This window comes from Denticeps clupeoides, chromosome 20, assembly GCF_900700375.1.
Source record: "Denticeps clupeoides chromosome 20, fDenClu1.1, whole genome shotgun sequence".
Lineage (NCBI taxonomy): Eukaryota > Metazoa > Chordata > Actinopteri > Clupeiformes > Denticipitidae > Denticeps > Denticeps clupeoides.
In genome coordinates, this window is record NC_041726.1 from 3021858 (window position 1) to 3044193 (window position 22336).

At 42.0% G+C, this 22336-nt stretch overlaps 1 pseudogene; it reads left to right on the forward strand.

Moving 5' to 3' along the window:
- Positions 1 to 22336, forward strand: part of LOC114770598 (CUB and sushi domain-containing protein 3-like) — a 272842-nt pseudogene that overhangs the window by 149123 nt on the left and 101383 nt on the right.

Consider the following 22336-nt stretch of genomic DNA (forward strand, 5'->3'; position numbering starts at 1 on the left):
GTCGTGCCCCCCCCCCACCACCGTCGTTTTCATTCAGGCCACTGTTTGCATCATTTACATTTCAGCAAATGGCAACGAGATTCAGAAAAGGCCAAGCTTTGAGACTGGCATGTGTAATGAGATACCAGCACCCCGACACGGTCGCCACCCTCCAGGGCGTGACGTGCTTCAACGGGCTCTCGTGCCTGAAGCCTGAAGCTGTGGCGAGGCACAGTGATGCCGCATACTCCACCCAGGCAACATTAGTGTTAATAATGATAAAAAAATACTAAATACTACTATGCTAATACTACTAAAAACTTATGATGGGTGTGACATGGATTATTATAGTTTCTTTGTATAAAACTATTGATGTGAGCTGGCATCTGTCCTCGGGCACTTCATTTACCTAAGCAGAGGAAGAGCTAAGAAGATGAGTTGAACCCGTGGATGATACCGTTTTCGTGCCCATGAACGTTTGTCTTTATTATTCCACCTTTTTAATCCTATCAAGCAAATGCAGCATAATTTGACAATAGTCAAATTTGACATAGTGACCTTTTATAACTGTAAACCTATTAGTTATATAGTGCATAGTAAATAGTTAATACCTCACTAATAGACTTAAAAAATGTGCTTGTGGCTAAAAATGTGCTTGTTAGCAGCGGTGTGCTGATCTACAGCATTCCCTCTTGGTTTTTTTATTATTGCTTGATTATTATTCAGAGCCATTTTATTTTTTGATTTTGATCCATATTGCAGCTGCATTTTTTGACCTCTAACTTTGTGCGTCTCTGCTGCTATCCCCCAAAGACACCATCTTTCCACTGAAGATGTGTAGGTGGCCAGGCACTTGGTAGCGGGATACTTTGATTAAATGACACTTATCTATATGAAACTTTTTACTGGCTTTCAGAGTGATTTATGTAAGCACTGGGACACGCGCCAAGTGCAAAGGGTGAAGAGTTGGCGAGGGAGGGGACTTGTCAAAGCCCTGGATCCTTTTAAAATGATGTGGAAGTGCTACGGCAACTCATTTAATTAACAAAAAAAAAAACACACATACATACACATATTACAGAGCAGGAAACATCCAGAGCTTTTTTGCTGCATCTCGCTTTGAGATTTATTTATTTTTTTTATGTAGATTTGCAAGGAAATGAAGCAATTTCTTTATGTGTAGCAGTGTAAAGCAGATGTTTCCTCTTATAATGATTATGTTAGGAGTTATGGGCAGCCTCCGTCACAGCTGCATTATGTAAGAGACATAGATTTATGGTGGCTTCCTTTTTACGTTGCAATAACACATTTACATTTATTTGCTTATTCGCCACTCACATCCTGAGAGACTTATTGACCAATCAGTTCCCCCGCAGCAACGCAGGGCGAGGACGTTGGCAAGCAGCGTTTGCAAGCAGGAGGGTTAGATGCATGCGTGCGTGCTTTTAAACCAATTTTATTTTTAGCCGTATGTTCCCACTTCATTGATCTGGGACTTGTGATGGGTGTGTGATGATGAAAACAAGCTTGGTTCTTTGGTTCCTTTGCTGTGTTCAGCCTGTGAACGCTGATGCACATTTTCAGTTCAATCAGTCTACCAAGGAGAGTTTCATTTACAAAAAAGTTGGAACACAATGCTATTGTTTGCAAAACTCATAAACTGATATTGCATTGTCAATAAAGAAAAAATTCTATTTACTATTAGCCAATTTTGCATTTGATAGCAGCAACATGCTTCAATAAAGCTGAGCCAGGGCAACAAAAGGCTGGAAATATTAATAACCGGGCATCCATTTTGAAACTAAGTAGATTAATAATTGACAGCAGGCCAGTAACATGACTGGGTATAAAAGAAAAGCTTGTTAGTTGTTGTGGGAGGATTCAACCAGTGGGTTACCCAAACGTATCCCCTGTACTACCGACCCCCCCTTCTGACTGCAGAGCTGTCCTTTGGGCATTTACAAACCACCCCAGTCAATACAGTTCAAAGAAAATGCCTCCTCCAATCACAGTGTCCTAAGATTTAATGTATTGCTCAGTATTGTGCAGTTTGCATTAGCATCATAAAAAATATGTAAACTTTATGCACTCATTTCTGGAAAGTCTTTTCTTGAAAGCTCATACATAAAACCAATATATATGGTTTTAAATGAACATAACATGCCCATGAGGTAAACACGAATGCATTTATGTCAGCAGACTCTGATTTATTTATGCTGTACATGCATACAGTTTATGGATTTTTTTTTTTTTTTTTCAGTCTGGCTGTGAGGCGAAAGCTTCACTAACAATTTAGAAGGCGATAGCTCGGCTGTAAGACTAACATGGATTTCAGTGAAAATTTCACAAGTTTCGCTTTTGAGGCGCAGTTTCACTTTTGACTCGTGTGTCACGGAGGCGGCCAAAGCAAATTAATATTCAAATGCATCTGCCACGGCAGCATGGCTCGTTGTCAAGGTCACGGAAACACCAGATCTGTGACGTTTCGACAGCTACACCGTAAATGTTGGCTGGAGGTGCGAGGCTGTATGGGGCCTCCATCTGTATCATCTGCAGCCTGGAGCTGGACAGCCAGAGCGATGGAGAGCGGAAGGGAGCGAGAGAGAGAGAGAGAGAGAGAGAGAGAGAGAGAGAGAGCAGGAGGGCGGCAAAGTGACGTGTGCCGAAGGGGCCCTGTCTCGGGCTGGTGTGATAACGGTAATGATATGGCACCGCTCCAGCTTGTGAAGGCCATTAAGCAATGATTCATGTGACCATGTCCTTTAATGACACATCCCGTCAGTCATCAATAAAGGCCCGGGCAGGAGCGGAGATCAGGGAGAGGGTATGTCAGGGGCGGGGTAGGGGGAGGAAGATGGGGTAGATGAACAGCTTGACCTCTGCGCTCGGCCTTAGTGTCACATGATGTGCGGCCGCTCGGGAAAAACACTCGCGCTCAACCTTCCAGAACTTTCTCCTGTCACTTCGACACTCTGTAGTTCATAAACCTAATCTTAGATTGAATGAGATTATTTTACATTAAAGGGACACTCAAGCAAACCATTAATTTTTACATGCAGTCATTTTTGAGCTTTATTTTTAAAGCACTATAGTAAAAAATGTCACTTCTTTAGCTTTTTTGGAAAACGTAGACTGAATCCAGAAAGGTCTAGTTATTGACATCTTGGGGAAGAGCAACTAAGAATCGAACCCTTTCGGTTTGATGGCCATTATGGTTCCTCATTTTGGACATTTTAAATATGTTACTGCCAATATGTCACATGTGCAACGTATTACGTGCAGTGTTGAAATGCAAAAATTCCTGGATTTTTTTTAAATCATTCAAAACATTCTTTGTCCTCCGTTTCTTCTGCCTTCCCTACATGTAAGAGTGATCCTTGCATTCATGAACTGTTCCGTGAGTGCACACCAGGGCCCGTGATGGATGTAGCTTATCGGATTCTGTTGGTAGAGAGAACCAGGCCAGTGACGTATGGGTGGGAGGTCTAGATGGATGTCTGGTGGGTTTTTAAGCCTAAGGATGGAGATGAATTTGGGGACAGGGAGATCACGGCTATGAGAAATGTTATCGTTCAGAGGGCGGGAATGAAAAACATTGTGGTTTAAATTGAGTAATTTATTGAACAAATTGCGATCCGTATTCCGAACAGAAAGCCTGTTAGCTCTAACTGTGTAGTTTTTTTGTTGTTGTTGTTGTCGTCCCTCTGAAGGGCCTGAAGAGTTGATTGGCTGTAATTGCCAAAGCCCGGCGTGTTGTTACAGCCGACTGATGTTGCCTTTCTGTTTCCGCCAGGTTATCCGGGATGAACGTCCCATCGCCTATTGTCAGCAACAAGAACTGGCTGAGGCTACACTTTGTAACTGACAGCAACCATCGATATAAAGGCTTTAGTGCCCATTACCAAGGTAAGCATCTCCTCCGAAGCGAACAGCCAAAAGACTGATCTCCTTATTTTCCGAAGTTGAAAAGTGTCCCAAGAACAGATTTTATCTGCACTGTACACGTTAAATGGCTGCTTAGATAAAGTACCACGGTACAGAAGCTTTATTTAAGGAAATTGTGGTTTAAAATGTTGTCCTTTGATGTTGTCATTCCAGGGACACTTTTTATTTATTATGAATTTTTGTTCTTCTTTAATGTATAATTACAGCAAAAACCAATGCACATTTACACATCTAAATTAAGTTCAGCTGTTCTGAAGTTGATCTAATGCTTTTTTTAATTTAACTGAGACTCATATGCTGATTTGTTTCTAGAGCCTTGCATGTGTTCATATATATCTTAATTTTTCATTTGACGTATAGCAAATTTTTAGCAACAAATCACTTTTTTTCACATTTTTGGAAATATTTGTCCTTTTCTTTTTCTTTAAAAAAAAAAAAAAGCTTTTGACGTTAAGAGCCTAATTTATGTATTGGTCATCCAAAGCCATATATCCACGTGTGCCTTGCTGTGTGTTGTGCTTGTGGTTGCTTTAACGCACATTTACCATAAACTCCAGTTCAATTTGCATACATATTGAGAGCAAAATATGTTATCCAGAGTTTGGGGTGAAATGTGAAATTGTTTGCCTACCCTTACAAGCAATGTTTTCAACCAGTATCTTTATTTTCAATTGCACTGTAATTTAATTTATTGCATCTCTGTGTCAAGGTGGTAAAATGTAATCTTGTGAGGGAGCGAGGGCAGAAATGGGGGTCTTCCAGTTTCCAGGAACTGCTGAAATCTCTTATTTTGCAACGGCAGTTACACTATTAAGCGTTACGTGGGCTTAAGCGAAATAAGCCCCATGCCGTAACTTACTCTAATAAGGCATGGCAGAGCGGCGTAATGTAAGATCGGAGGCGCGCGACACCTGGCGAGCGGGCAACTGTGCGGCAGCAGAGTAGCAGCTGCCTGTTGCCTGAGGACACCGAGGCATGCTGAAACCCAATTTCCTCCGCAGACGCATCAAAGACAGACGCGACTTTATTTAAAAGATAGGAAAAAAAAGAAAGGAAGACAGGAAGGAAGCGGCATCCATGTCGGAGCAGACCGGAGTTAACCGCGGTTGTTGACATTAGCCAGCTGTTGCTCTCCATTCGAGGGGACCGACTTCTCCCCCCCAAAAATGAAGACATAACTGTCAGCTCTGCGGACTTGAGCGGGGCCCCCTTGGACGGAGTAGGCCCAAGAGATGCGAGTCGAGCGGCTTGATCTCGGCGCAATCGGAGCCTGTCACTGCTGTGGGACTGCGCCACTGCAATTAACCAGGCTGCGGACGCCATTATAACCATTATATGCCTGTATCTGCCGTTTATTGCATTTCGAATAGGCGCTTGGCAAGTGACCCTGAGTCACGAGATCCTCATAACGCTAGAAATATGTAGAACAAGCCCAGTTGATCATAGTTATGAATATGTATATTTAAAATTTTATCCGAACCAATTTAAGAACGTCCTTTCCAAGTCTTGACATTACAGCAACATCCAGCATGTTTTATATATTCATAATATATAATATATAAAATAAGTAAATAAAACCAGTCTTTTAGAATTGTCTAGCAGCGTCAAAAATAGCTCAACTTTTACGAAGCCACATCCTGAGAGCTGCCACTTTTTAACCCACCGGACTTTATTTCCAGAGCCACTCCCTGCAGCTGCTGCCATGTTGGGCCGAGTTTTGTTCTGATGGTCTTCTGTCCTGTGCCAGTAGACCCCCGGGCATCTGCAGAAGTCTGCGCATTTGAAATTTGCCAATGGCCTGGAGCGGCCGTTCGTTTTGGCAACCTGCCATGATGTTTCTGTCAAAACTTTTTTTTTACTTTTTTTTTTGCCTAAATAATAATGCCATTAGTATTAATGGATTTACCACAGTACGCTGCACAGTGCACACAGCCATTGGCCAGTAAAGATGATTTGAATTCATACCAACATGTTTTTGGTTTGTTTTTCAATGATTCATCACCAGCTTGTTATAAAAATCTGATTTCCAATGAATGGCACTGTCAAAAGATAAAAAATAAAGGTGAAGTGAAGTGATTGTTACATGCAGTGATACACAGCAGCACAGCACACGGTGCACACAGTGAAATTTGTCCTCTGCATTTAACCCATCACCCTGAGTGAGCAGTGGGCAGCCATGACAGGCGCCTGGGGAGCAATGTGTGGGGACGGTGCTTTGCTCAGTGGCAGCTTGGCAGATTGGGAACCTTCTGATTACGGGGCCGCTTCCTTAACCGCTAGGCCACCGCTGACCCTTAATTGCAAGTGTTGGTTGCAAGCAAAAAAATGCTTCAAATACATCAAAACGTAATAAACAAGTAACAAAGTTTTTTTTTTTTCATTTTGGCTATGGTCAGAGACTAAAACGTATTTATTGCTTTATATTTTATTATGTTTTTTGACTAAATTAGCCATAGCTAGAAGATTGCACCATAAAAGTACAAAGTACAGTGCAAAATTACCACATATATATGAATGATTAGGTACTGGGAAGCACTCATATCATAAAAGTAAGTAATTAAATTATGCAATACTAGAAATTAAAAACATAAAAAAACATTTACAGCGTTTTGTCTAGGTGATCCTCCATTTATTAGAGGACAAAAATACTGGAACAGCATTGGAGGAAAAAAACGAGATTGCTGGCATGTACAGAGCATTTAATCTACATCTCCCCGTGTTTTGCTCGGGGAAGAGAACCTCGCCCGTGCACTTTATTTACAGCAGCAGAGCTCTCTCGGCAGATGGGGAGAGTCTGCGTTAATGGGATCTCATTTTTGGAAGGATTTATTAAGGAGTGCTGAGGAAAGAAAAAGCCAAATTTACAGAGTTATTTTATCAACAAGGTCGTGAATTTATCCTCAGCGGGGGCCCTGCTCCCTTCTCATCTCGGTGCATGCCGATTTGAGCAATTCCTTTAATGTCCTCCTTTCATATGTTAAGAACGAGTTTGTAGAGTCTCACTGGGTCTTTCTTTCACGCTGTCATTTGGCATAAAGCTGGAACAACTGAATCACTTTCACACGCATTGATAGGTTGATTTACTTGTCAATCACAGGCCTCTCAGCCCTACTCCTAAGTGGATAATTAATCTACCCCACTGGCAGAAGAAAAGACGAATTGGCTGATAGGAAGACGAAAGGTGGATTCACACCCTTGATGTGTGGGCCAATCAATCCGAGGGGGTCTTATGGCAATTTCCGTTATTATGTTGACTTCTTAATAAATCCTGGCAGTACATGTCATTTAGAAGTTTCTGTGATGCCAGAGAAGAGGTGGAACTAAAGGATTGAGGCACAAACACAGGACTCATCGCGCCTGGATTATATTGTGCAAGGCAAACAAACACATCTGTCATAGACTGTCTCCAGAAGAAAATGAACCCAAAAGGCCAAACGGAACAGGAGCATTCCACAGCATTGATAAAGACAATCCATTGCAATATGTTGCCAGATATTACATTTACTTTCTTCAATAAAAATTGTCCACACCACACAAAATTAATAAAACTGTCTCAAAAGTATAAAATGTGTTGCGTAAGTAAAAGAAAAATTAGCTCAAACTGACAGATTGTTCCCAGAAACGTCCAATCTGGCAACAAGGAGTCCAGCGACAAAAACATAAACCTACATTCATGTAAACATTTACATCTGAATTTTTATACATTGATATTGCTCTGGCACAACATTAAAGTTTCTACATAGTCAGGTCTGGTGAGAAAAGTATTTTGCATTAGAAGTTCAAAGGAACCAACTGCATGCCAGATGCTTTCATTCTGAATTTCATTCTGAACACTTGCATGCTCAGAGGTCACATCCCAATTGGCATGAAAAGGCACCAACCTCCTTCATCCTGCATTTTGCCTTTAAGGTCCTTCACAGTTAATGCATCTTTTCCTTTGCCCGTCAGCGTTACACCGCATTATTTTATTTTTTACAAAAGAGGCATAAGCAGACATTCCTCGTTCATATCACGTACCGCTTTATAAACATCATAATGTCTCGCAACAGGTCGCAGTTTTCTGTGCCTAGATCTCGTTCAATAAATGTTGCTCTAAGGCATTTTAGTGCAAATGGCCCAGGCTGAAAAGTAATTAGTGATACCTGAGACTCAGCCACTACAGTTTGATATTTGATTACAGAAAGTAATTATGCCATAAAACCAGCCATTTAATATCCAATCAACTCTCTGCTCTCCATCCAGTCCAGTCGCCAATTAGACAAATCGGGCAAAGGACGTTTTAATTATTACTGAAAAGCTTTCTCAACAGAGAGACTTAGGAGAATACCCAGAACTGAGAGGATTTACAGTATTTGCTTCTTAATAAATAAATGGATAAATGTCCAAATTAGTCTGAATCTACCATGTCTTCTTTAAACCCTCACTAGTCAGATGCCCATTTGTTGTTGGTGATTTGAGAAATGAAGGTGAGCTGTCCAGGGTTCTGGTGTTCTGAGGGATGAACAAAACACTTCCGTGGAAATGTTACTATTTTGATAAGATCAAGCGAGAGAACTGTGTACCAATAGCCATTCATATTAAAATTAATTCCATTATTAACATTTATTCATTTGTGTGGTCCTGCTCATTAGTATGCAACTGGGCTTGTTATGCCTTTCATGAAAAAACATGAATTTGCCATGACACCATATCAAGGCTTATTGAAACTGATCTTTTATGAGAAATTAATCACATTTCATAACAATTATAATCAGGAGTAATAAAATGTAAATTTTAAATGTATAATGTCATACGTTTAATGATATTTTAATTATTCTACATCAATTTTTTTAATAGGTGGCCATTGTATATAACCCCATAATAAATGGATAAATAAAAGCATCTTGCATTATATAGAATACAGTAAAAAAAAAAAAAAATCTGACTATGGTCATGGGCACAAAACATGGATCAACCAATCCAATGTGAGAACCAGAACCGTGTTTATTATAAAAGGCATAATAAAAGACCACTTGCACGGATGAGGTGTTGTGAGGCTTATCTTACCGTGTAACATCTTGCGTCCCTCATACAGCTCTAATTTATAAAGTGGTATCCTCCCGGTGTTGCAGGTCCTCAGGAGGCCATTAGAATCTTAAGTAATCTTAAATACTCCTTGGAGAAAGATGTGCCTGCCCTCAAAATGGGCCCTAATGCTGCCATTACTCCTCGATATCCTGGCTTTGTCCGACCTTGAGATATTTCTCAAGCAGATCATTCAGGGCTTCCTCCACCGTGAGGACCATGTCAGGTCATTAACCATGTGCTGGAAGGCCTTTCAGGGAAGCCTAGAACACTCTCGGCAGACCCCCTCATTTATAAACCTTTATTTATAAGTGAAGCTTGGGGAAATCAATTCTGAACCCACGCACTCTAAAGGTTGAAAGCTACTTCCGCCACGGTAGACCATGGGAATGTAGCATGCAGACCACGGGGAAGTGACGTAAAGCAGGTCAGTTGAAATTGAAGCTAAAGTTCGTTCACGTTTTTTTTTTTTCACCCACCACAAAACAAACCGACCAGCAAACACCAGTCTGGCCATGAAGCAGTAAATATGACAGTCCGGACAGAAGACAATTACAGTAATCTATTTTGGATGTGATGGATGGGGATGATAAGATACTAGGGGACTTGGACGGAGGAGATAAGAACACAATATGGCGTTGGGATGATTACATTGGTGTAAAAAGAAGGGCCTGACAAAGACGAGACAATTGGAGTTCAAAACTTGAGATGGGAGTGGCCTGCCTGGTGTTTTGGCTCATTTTTGCCATAAAAAGTTACATTTTGCAAGTTGTGAAGTGACCTCCTCCTGCTGATGTTTGGCAGAGAAAAAATAAAAAAATCTATTTGTTTTATATTTGATTTTTTTTGGCAAAATTTAAAATAAGGCATGCCAGTATCTGTATAGAGAAAAAAAAACATGGCAATTTTCTAGTTTGTTTCCTGAAGACAGCAGGCACATTTTTCACCGATTTTCGTATTGATATTAAATTATCAGGCAGGGTTCAACAGCTGACAAAAAAAAGTGAATCTTTTGCAATCGGTCAAAAAGTACTTCCCCATCCTGGGTCTTCTACCTTTTTTATTATGTACTTGAACTCCATTACGTTTCAAAATTTTTACTTTTTAGGCTGCTACATTATGCAAAATCTGTCATTCCTTTTTTTTACTCACGAGTGGATAAAAATATAACTGGACTAAACAAAGGAGAGCACAGCAGGCTCCTGACTTCAGGCACAAACTCTTTATTCTGAATTAATAGACACACCGGTTCTCATTACAGTAAATATTGTTCAGCCAGATTCTGTTTCCTCCCCATACAGGTGCAATGTAATAAATGAAAACCTATTTTAAGGCAAATGCTTTTGCCTCACTCTACTTAGCTGCAGCTGAATATGCAGCTGAAACTACTAAAGCATGACTATGAAGTTTAGAACTTAAACCTGTGTACCATTTACATTTACAGCATTTAGCAGACTAATAATAGTGGAGCCTGGATCAACTCAGGATTTGTTGGCTTGTTCAATAGCACAGTGGTAGGAAGTGGGATTTATACTGGTGTCTTCATGGTTGTCTGGTACATAAAGTGTCTTAACCTTGAGGCTGCTAAGTTGCATACAATCTTGGATAAATTCACCCGATTGTCATAGATGAAAGTGAAGTGATTGTCATTGTGAAACACTGCAGCACAGCACACGGTGCACACACCGAAATGTGTCCTCTGCATTTAACCCATCACCCTTGGTGAGCAGTGGGCAGCCATGACAGGCGCCCGGGGAGAAGTGTGTGGGAACGGTGCTTTGCTCAGTGGCACCTCAGTGGGATTTTAACCGGCAAACTTCCCGTCCGCTTCCTTACTCACTAGGCCACCAGTGCACTGCAACGTAACAGTGTTTAAAAATGAATGAATGTAATGTGAGAATTCACCACAGAGGTACATTATGGGAAACGCTCAAAAATTAGACTGATGTGTTTGACAGATCATCCTATGAATTTTAATCTCATGTAGGAGTATTTTTCTTACTTGCTCGACTAATTTTGCTTTTTCCGTCTTCCGTCTCACTGTTCCTGTGTTGATGTGTCTGGCAGCTGTTACGCAGCAACAGAAACTTCCTACAGGGTGCATTAACAAAGATTGTCTTGACTTGACTTATGCTGCTTCAGTCTAAAGCACAGATTTAAGACAGCTGGCCAATTTGTGCTCAAATAATTTCTCACTACAAACGTAATTAAGGTCTCTTGTTTTGCTGTCCCTTTTTCTCACTTAGGTAAAGTAATGTAATTACACTTGCATATGTTCCACTTACTCTGGGACAAATTGATAGCCTTCTGATCAGGAACCCATATTGAAGTTCCTTGTAGGAAGTTGTTCAGAAAAGTTGGGAAACAGAATCAGCTGACAGTTGCTATAAATTGGCGCACTGACACAAGTAAGCAGGTAAACTGAGTAAACACTGAACACTCACAAATCCACTGTATGCCCCACATAACATGAATTACATACATAATCAAAAGTAAGGAGTCAAAACAGGCATTCTGGTCTATAAGAGCAAAATCTAATCTCAAGGTGCAAACAAATGACACAAAAAAAAACAAAATAGTATTTTTATAGCTTAAAATATTCAAAATGTATTCAGTAATAGACATATGGCAAACTATTTATTTATTGCAGTTGCAGTTTAGAAGAAACTATGTAGAAGAATCATAATTAAATACTATCTAAATAGTTAACATAATTGATGGGTTTTTGCAAATTTGCCCAAATTATAAAGCATGTTTCCAATATTCTAAGCTTTCTGTATTTAGTTTCTCCAATTATCTCCATTGTAAATTATGTTACAATGCCTCTTTTCATCTCTTTACATACTTTACATCTGAATCAAGTGAAAGTGATTAGTTGTCACATGTGACACAACATAGCACCCAGTGCACACAGTGAAATGTGTCCTCTGCATGTAACCCATCCCCTGAGGGAGCAGTGGGCAGCCATGACAGGTGCCCGGGGAGCAGTGTGGCACCTCAGTGGCACCTTGGCAGCTTGGGATTCGTTAACCGGGAACCTTCTGTTTATGGGTGTGTTTCCTTACCCGCTAGGCCACCACGGCCCTACCAGATACATGATACAAGACGCCCTTTTGCACTACTGAACAAATCTCCATGCTGGCAGGTGGTCACTGATCGCTAGTCTGTTCCAGCCATAATCACTCCATCAGCAAATGACAGATTTCTAGCTCAGAATCTGAACCCCCCACCCCCCCCCCCCACCCCCACCCCCACCCAACCACATCAACCACCCATTCCCCGCACCACTGACACCGAAAGATAAAAAAAAAAACGAGATATCTCACCAGTGGGCAGGAAATGGGAATTATCAGCTCTGCACCCGATCATCTTGCGACTGGCACCATTGGCTAATTTAGATTCATTTCAAATGGACTAATTTGGCTTCATCTGGAGTGGCTCCAAAATCAATTTCTCATTTTGCTTTTATTTATTTATGAAAGCTGGCTGGCCCTGCCGGGCATAAAATGGAAGTAGCGTAATGAAATGTTCAGGTTTGGCTAATGGGAATTGGGATGGTGGTGCCATTTGTCAGTTCTTTCATACTGAATGAGAACGTGGTTTACATATTAGCACCACGCACTTAATATCACCAGGTGTTTAAAAATGCATCAGTAGTGTTTAGTCTTTCGAAATTCTGAGGCATCAAAGCCCAAATGGGGTCTGTTGCCGAAGGCCTGATAGGTCCCGATGTGCACCCTCATTTTTAAAACGAATTAGAAATCTACTGAATGAACAAATCTGCTATATATATATATATTAATTCCATTATTTTATCGTTACCTTTCTGGTGTGTAGTGCAAAACTGGAGTGACTACAGTGCTTTACTTTTACTTGTTTTACCTTCTTTCTCTGTTACAACATAAAGGCCTTTGTTTTAGTTGTGCTAAGCATTGTACAAATTAGACTTGGCATATTGGGGACATTTGCTAACCAACTTAACGAACAATTAAAGCAAGCAGACAAGAAAGTGCTTACCCTAGAAGAGTTGCAACTTCCCCGATAGACTTGAACATGCTAAGTCAGATTTGTGTCAAGCCTAGCCCCGTTAAAACAGGGTGGAGAACAGTTAACAAAGACTTGTGACTGTGTCCAAAATGTTTGACCACTTGCTTAATAATCCACCATTGAGAATCTGTCTATTCTTCAAATCTGTGCTGCCATATATAGCACGATGCATTCTGCAAGGGTGGGCAAACATCATATTTCATTCAAGTCCACGTCCACGTCGAGCAAGAAGTACAGGAGTTATCGGGTGAAGTTGGCTTTTCACAGAACGCCATTCCAATCGCCTGCTAATTAAAACGCGGCATAATTAAAGTTACTCATGCTGACCTCACTCTCATTGTTTGATCCACTGAAATCACCCCATTAAACCCCATTCATGGGATTCTGGACCTAGATGCTGTCGCTCTAATTTGTTGAGTCAAGTTTGTGAATAAACGAATGATAAGTCGAGAAGAGTGTGAGAGCCCGCCGATGCCGCCTTAGCAACGTGACTGTCGTTGCCATAACGTGCCGGTCACTCATTTCCTAACAGCCAGGGTGAATTGGCACACCAAGGTCTTTAAATGTGCCACGATTTTGCAAACACTGCATCAAGTACGTTTTTCTACATCTGACCCTGAAGCATGCAATCAAGAAGGTGCTTGCAGCAGCCAACCTACAGTTAACAAGCGAGCAGCACTTTCTTGTTTGTGTGTATTTGTCTCAGCCAATGTCCCTGATTTGGTCAATATTTATTTTTTTTTTTTGGCCCTTTCTTGCCAGTTAAATATATAACATACGGCTCATTCTTGCTTTTTCTACTTGCTTCATCACCGCATCATTCAGGTTCATGAGATGAACTCTTTTTTTTTTTTTTTTTTTTGTATCCTTCAATATATTTTCATTTCATTTGATATACGGATAGGTTTGTCTCATATGTTAGTATTGATTTGATGAATGGAATGATCCACACTGGAAAATGCATGGCAATTTACAAATGAAAACATGTTCTGTGATGTTTTCAATTTCTTGTGTTGTTATTATTATTATTATTATTATTATTATTATGTCTTAACAGGACTTATGTTTAGTTGAGATGGTTGGTGTAATAATGAGATCTGTTGCTGAGGGGCAAACAGACGGTCACTTCCCGTCTGTCACAATTTTAATGATTCATGTGCCCCAGTCATTTCAGGGCTGTCAGACAAACACAAGTCCTGTCTGCTTACTTCTGTATTAATATTTGTTCTTTCTTTTCCCTCCTTGCATTTTAGCTCACCCCTACCTCTGCACATTTTTTGCATTATTTTTTTTTCCAGCCAGAATACAAACTGTTATTGCTAAGATTTTTTTTTTCCTCAGTGCTGACAATTTGGGATCTGTTTCACCTGACTTTGTGTTCTTTTGTTTGTTTCTTTGTTTCCCCTGAACTAGTGAAAAGGTCCGTAGATTTTAAATCTAGAGGAGTAAAGTTATTCCCAGGCAAAGACAACAGCAACAAGTTTTCTATCTGTGAGTCTACCCCTTTGTTATTCTTTTTTCATGGTAAATTTGTGTTGTTGTTGTTTTTTTTCCGCCCATTATTACTTATTTTACCCCGTTTGTGCTGTTCTGTGTCGTCTGTGCATCTCCATGGTTCATTTAATGCTCTGTTTCCTGCTCGGTTTTGGTTGCCGTTGCTCGGATTTGTCATCTGTGGCCTGTTGGTGCTGCATGCTGTTCCTTCCCTTCCGTTTGCAAATCAAAGGGCTGCATACAACATGCATGATGTCTCAGTCCCTAGTGGCTAACCCAGCCTTCAGATCTCAGTAATTGTATGTGTATGTGTGTTTGTGTATGTATGGTTTGCAATTTCCTCTTAGTTTGATTTTTTTTTATATATATAGGTTGCTTAGAATCTTTGTGTAACGATTATACGGTTAACATCTAGTCCTCCACACAGCGGAAACATTACAACAGCCGAAAAATGCTTTAAAACTACAGATTAATATATTACTTATCCAAACTCTATAGATGTTCCAGTGGACATGTATTATATATTTGTGATATGTATGTATGCGTAAATGGATGCGTTATACAGATGGAGAAAAGATGAACAACAGCACTCACACACACGGTCTAATTGTGGGTTAACACACCCTTGGTCCGGGTTGCTCGTCTGTCTATGTGTGTGTGTGTGTGTGTGTGTGTGTGTGTGTGTGTGTTTACTTGTGACCTTTTTGAAATGTAATCTGGTGACAACTTGTTAAAGTCTTTGTATTCTCCAATATTTTACTATTTTCTGATCTTCATTTGTTAAGGACTGTTCACTTAAACAATTGTATCAAAACTAGAAATACAGTTGCAATTATATAGAATTATATATAGCATATTATATAACATTACAGGTGGAACCAGATAAGAATTGTATGGTTGAATTTATTTATTTATGGATTTATTGTCCATCCTTCAAAACCGAGACGCAGCCCTCACTTTAGAGCGTATGTTTGGACTGTTCTTTGCATCAAAAAAGACACTTTGGAAAAGCACTCAGAGACATATGGTACATCCAATTTCACACCGTTCAGAAGTAAGTGAGCCTTTTATTTGAATTCTGCGGAGGAAACCACACCTTTCTGCATGAGATGATGATCCGACGGCTGACAGGCACAGTCTTGTCTGTGTGCACGTGTCTGCATGTTTGAGTGCTTTCGTTGTAATGCTCTTGATTTCTTTTCCCTCTTTGCTGTACTGACTGCAATTCGCATAGCTGAGTGCATGGTGAGATGGCCCAGCGGCCAAGAGAAAAAAAAAAAAACACGTGATTGTCACGTGTCAGACACACGGTGCACACAGTGAAATTTGTCCTCTGCATTTAACCCATCACCCTGAGTGAGCAGTGGGCAGACATGACAGGCGCCCGGGGAGCAGTGTGTGGGGACGGTGCTTTGCTCAGTGGCAACTCAGTGGCACCTTGGCTGATCGGGATTCAAACCGGCAACCTTCTGATTATGGAGCCGCTTCCTTAAACACTGCCCGAGTTCGAAGATTTCTGCAGCCTGATTCAGGAAATATTTGTGGGAAAAAGCGTTAGAAACATTTATATATCGTGACTAGGTCAGCCCTCGCTTTCCCTGTCTGATGCAGGCTTAGATCGTTGGATAGCCTTGCCGGATTCAGGACACGTTTCCCACATGGGGAGATTGACACCTCCCATCTCACGCAGTCACTCACTCAAAAAAAGAGGTCATCAATAAAGCAGGAGTCGTGCTGGGAGCCGGGGCCCGGGACTCCGGGTGTGGTGTCGAACACAGCGTGTCTGGGGGTGTCTGGGAGAGCGTGATGGTGGTTGTACAGGGAGCATCTGGATGTTTGTGTGTGAAAGTGTTCATATTCTGTTTGTCCCTATGTGTGTTTATGTGTGTGTGTGTGTGTGTGTGTGTGGTTTTTATAGGATTTTTGAGGCAGAAGAAATCTGAGCATGCCAAATTCAAGGGAAGTCAATCTTGTTCAAAATAGAAAATTAGAAATAGAAAAAGACCTCCTATATTTAAAGTAAAAAGTGAAAGTGAAGCGATTGTCATTGTGAAACACTGCGGCACAGCACACTGTGACACAACAAAATGTGTCCTCTGCTTTTAACCATCACCATTGGTGAGCAGTGGGCAGCCATGACAGGCACCCGGGGAGCAGTGTGTGGGGACGATGCTCAGCTCAGTGGCCCCTTGGCGGATCGGGATTCAAACCCACAACCTTCCGACTACAGATCCGCTTCTTTAAACGCCCGGGCCACCACTACACCTTATTTTCAGAAGGCACCCTTTAAAAGTTAAATCCTATTCTTGGAATTTCTCTTAATTGATTCCTCCAAAGGGTGCATAAGACTGTCCCAATTCAAATTAAATTTTTATTTGTCACATACACGGTCATACACAGTATGATATGCAGTGAAATGATTTAGCGACTTCTACAGACCACAGTATACAATGAAACAATAGGCAAATATTGCAAACATAACTAAATATTACACTATTATGTCTTTAACATAAAACATAAAACATGTGTAACAGGTAGGGTGAAGGAGTGCAAATGGGTGTATAAAGTGATAAAGTATTAATAAAAAAATAAAAAAATGCAAATTCCTAATTGTAAGGGTCGGTGCTTCATGATGTGAAAGTTATGGTTGGAGATGATAATTCACCCAGACTGTCTTGCTTATTGGACCTTTGTTGACCAGGTTCTCCAAAGGAACTGAGACAGAAATGACAAAAACCTTTGGGTGGCATCTCCTTGCCAATTGCTCACCTTGTCCAGTGTCTCACACGTCTGTGATTGTGGTTACGTTCATGCATGTGTGTGATTTAATGAGCATGTCACCGCCTGACGTGCTCGAGCCTGGATGCGCAACAGGTGAGGGGTTGTCCACGCGTCCACCCTGTCCCCCGCCCCGCCGCCATCGCTGCCGACGCCCCGCGCCCTCTCCCACCGGGCTTCGCGCGCCCCTGGGAATAAGAGCCAACCTTTCTAAACATAGCCGACAAATTGCGAGGAGCTGATGAAGCGAGCCGAAGTGACCCAAAACTTCAGGCCAGCCATTTCTCCTGGCCTTTTTGACGGCTGCCGGAAACGGGGAACGTGACACTTCCCACTATATTATGTGCGGCTCGCTACGTCGAATACCCCCACAGAGCCATTTCTCAGGCATTTATTTTGCCCCCCCCGCCCAGGCTCGGATTGGGTCTGCGTTTCCCTCCTTTGTCTCAAATGGAGCTGGCGGTTTTCTCATTTCCTGCTAACTTGAACTGTGGCGTTTTTCATTTTTCTTGGCATTACACTTTTTTTTTTTTTTTATAGTAAGAGTGCAGCGGTTGGTCGGGGAATCGTTCCATGTTGACTGTGTTCTCGTGCACTGAGCTCGCAAAACTGTTGTCTCTTAGCAACTGATATTCAGCATGTCTGGGGAAATAAATAAATAAACCTCCCCTCTGCCTATATTAGTTTCTCTTATACACTGCCGCGGTGACAGGTTTTATCAAGACGGCGTACTTTCGAGCGCCAAACAAGTTGCACAAGGCCAGATCATGTTGTTTGCTCATAAGCCTCCTTCACTGGCTTCGTAGCGCCACTGAATGCCGAAACCGTCAATGGGTTTGTTGCTGTTATTGTCGAATGTGCGTGGGTCAGTGTGCATTGTGTGTGTGTGTGTGTGTGTGTGTGTGTGTGTGTTATATATATATACATATATATATATATATATATATATAATTTGTTCATTTGTGTTGGTTGGACGGTTTCCGGCTTTTCAGTGGCCACAAAAACTGTTCCTCTGGGGTCTTTTTGAATGGCAGGATGGCTTTTCTGCACGGCTCTGTCCTGCATGGAGTCAGCGGCGTAGTTCTATTTTTCAGTTGTTATTCCCAGTCACCGGAAAAAAAGGAGAAAAAGATGGAGATGCCGGAAGAGAGACAAATGCTGTGTGTTCCTGTGATGTTTAATATGGAAGGACAGCAGTACCATGAATTGGGTGCTTTTCTGTTTGTGTTTTTTTGATCGAAGTGTGTACGTACATAGAAAGCGGGACTAGATGGCTCTATACGGCTGAGCCCTGTGGAGGCAGAATAGGCAGTAATTTTGAGGAAAAGTAAAAATGTCTAAACTGTCTACATGTTGAAATCCACCATTGCTGCCTCCACTTTCCTATGGAATATTTAATCACAAACTTCGTCACCATCGCCACATATGTTGCTGTAGGGAGCTGGGAAACTTCGCACTCTCAGCTGACCTCTAGTGGATGTTTTTTGACCTTAACATAGAAAAGCAGGTGTTTTTGTAAGTTTGTGTGCCTGAATTTTGGAGTCGCTGTCTGTGTGAGACAACGTGTTTAGGCTTGTGTGTGTGTGTGTGTGTCTGTTTGTACTGTGTGTGTGTTCAGTGTTCCCTCTGCTCCATCTGTAGATGCACAAGTTACAAGTGGCAGCCACTGAGATGGAATGCTTGTTTTTCTTATGATTTACATGTGGTTTTTTTTTTTTTTTTTTTGCTTTTTGCGAGGATCTATAATTATTTTGCCCTCAGACGCTGAGCAGATGGTGGCACAACTGCTTCAAGAGCATCTCGCTTTGCCATTGTCAGAAACATTCAGCAGATGAGCAAAAAAGAAAAAAAAAAAAGTGGAAATGTCGTCTGCATGTGTCAGTCTCAGCCTCTGGGGCTATTTCAGCACAATTACGAAGCAAAAAGGCAGTCATGTCTGACTCTTAGCCCCACTGCGCAGGCCCCAAATCGCAGTGATGATAGCACACTTGTTGCACCACTCATGCTCCCCCCGTCTCGCTAGTGTAACTGCATCCTACCTGCCAAAAAAAACTTTTATACATACACACACCATGCTAATGAATGTACAGCCACGAAAGCCCCCACACATGGACTGGGCCATGTACGCATTCGTGCTTCCTGTTCAGAGGTGCTGTCGGTGTTGCCGGCTGCCGTCCCTCTTTGCTGCTAATTCTGTCCCTATTCATGCAAAAATGAAAAAGGAATCCGTACACGACTGCCCACGTTCGTCACTTCAGGGAATCATACAAAATGTGTTCACAAAAAAATGTGAATGCTTTTGTACCTCCAACAGAGTATTTATGGTGCATGTTAATTATTTAGTCGCGATTCCGAACACATTCTCAGTCCCGGACAAAAAATGCATTAATTCCTCAGCATGCAAATTTTACCCATATAGACACATGTCTAATTAGACACAATGTAGCATTTGTGATGTGTGGGAAAATGTCTCATTAATGACACACAGCCCCGTAATAAGCGGCTCTGGTCCCACTCTGTGTGTCATTAGCCCCCCCCCCAATGGAAATAAAATGTTCTTAACGTCTAATGCCAAGGAATAAAATGAAGGTCAGGTCTCACTGGCTTTGATCAGAAAGGTAGTCGTCAAGTTCTTCGGGCAGTGTTGACGTCGTCTTCTCCGGTTTATTTATTAAAACTAGCACGCCACCCGTCTCCGCTCAACCTCCAGAAAACGTAGTCAACCGAGGTGCGCCATTAAAAAGGCTCACTTTGAAGAGCTTCGCATCCTCGTTCCCTTCCTCGCGTCTGGCTAATTAACCGCCCGGTCCGCCGCGGCCGGCCTTGTACATTGCAATCCAGGCCCTCCTACCCGTGCAGGCTGCCAAACCTCGCGCAGATATAAATCTCCCGGATTACGTCCCGCGTCTCGAGGAGCCAGCATCCGTCTCGTGGCACAAGTAGCGCTTGACTCTCCTCGTAGTCTGGGGCTGCAGATAGACGCTGAGCTGCCCGGTGATTACATCTCATCTCCCGGCCTCGTGAATTATGCAGGGACGAGCGTCCGGCACGCTCCTCCGCGCCGGCATCTTCCATTAGGCGGTAAACAACTTCCTGGAGATGGGCCCGATCGGCGCCCGTGAGAACGGCGGGCGTTAGGTCGTGCTCTCGGAGCCATCCGATGGTAATGGACACCATCTGCGAGTGAGGCTGCAAGACGCTGCTACAGTAGACAGAGTCACGGGCACACGGTGCATGGTACACAGCAGCCTAGACAAAGAACAAGGGACGGGCAATTCGTCGCTAAATAAAAAAAAAAGCATGTGCACACACTGTACTATACAAAAGTAATGTTGCTTTGTATAATCTGATAAAAACAGTCAATTTTTAAATGCTCACTTTTATTCTCCTCTTCTGTTAATGCGGTTGACATGTTCCTGGACAGCATAACACATTGAAGAATCTACATAATATTTATGTCTACGGATGTATGGCGTATTACAGCAGACGCCTTCCAGCCCGTTGAATGTTACAAAGTTACAAAAACGTACACAAAGCCAATCGCCGTAAGATGCATAGTGTTAATGCTCTTTCCAGAATCTGAAGATATCAGAGAGGCAACAATGCGACAATAGTTATTGTGAAATGCTGCATCATTAACTAGACTACTTCAACACAGGCTTTGTTCTTAAAAAAAAGGTACGTTCCACCCAGTAAAACCAGGAAACTGCCACCCAAACTGCCTTCAGTTACCTGAAACATTATTTTACATTGGCAGTGTTTAAACTTATTTTATAAGTGGTCAGAAACTGAAAGAATAAAGTTACCATTGTTTTTCTTGTGAAATTACCAATACATTTCATGTGTCACATGACCCTCTTCCTATTGAAAAAAACAAAAGTTGGATCCAAGATGGCTGACTTCAAAATGGCCACTATGGTCACCACCCATCTTGAAAAGTTTGCCCCCTCACATATACTAATGTGCCACAAACAGGACGTTAATATCACCAACCATTCCCGTTTTATTAAGGTGGATCCATATAAATGGCCCACCCTGTATATTTAGATATTTTTGACTTTCTTTTTTCAAATGTTAAAGTGCTCAGTGGCGGTTTTCTTCTGCTGATTCAGAAGACTTCTCAGTGCTTGTCAGTGCCAGTGCTGATTCATTTTAGTTTACTGAATGTACAGGACTGATCACCATTTTCACACGATTGATCATACAGTTGTAGAACGTCGTCTGTGGAGTTCTAGAATAAAAATCTCCTCTTATCACCAGGAACCTTCACCATGAAGAGAGAAGCAACGCAGGAATGATACTTATCGGTTTCTGGGCTCACAGCTGGGGTTGGCCTGGAGACGTTTTCATTGCTACAAATGGGGAAGAAAAGCCTCATTTAAACCCTCCGAATTTCAGAAACGCAAACACAAACGATCATGACAGAAATCATGTGACACAGACAGTAGCGTGCATTCGAACATAAAAACCTCCAAACACTGCTCCCAATGTTCCATGCTCATTATGCTAAATAAGATATTTAGGAGGCCGCTCATCGTAACTGATTCCAGTGTCTCAATCCAGAGGGCTCGCCGTCGGAAAAAATTTATTTTTAATGTCCCAAGAAATCCCATTTTTGGCTTCCACAGGCGCGTACTAATGACACAGACCCTTCTCCATAATGATAGCAGCATTGAACCGTTGGATACCGAGTGCCCCGCTCAACAGAGAAAAGGTTACTGCTGGTAAGAGCTTTTGGACCCTGGAGACCCTTTATCGCCCGGGCACGCTTTCTCCGTCTATGTTTTTGAGGTCTGAAGCCGTAGGCACCCTACATCTGGTTCTGCAGAGCCCAGAGCATCAGGTTGTAGCGCGTCGTATTTGTGTGAGGAGCACGCCAGGCCATGCTAATAGGGTCTGCGGCCCAGGCCAGCGCATTCAAAGGGAAAATGAAAGCTGACACAGGACTCTCAGATGGAACGTGATCAAACTCATCTTCACGTCGTCCGCCGCATGGTCCATGCCTTGTTTTTTTTCCCCTCAAAACTCC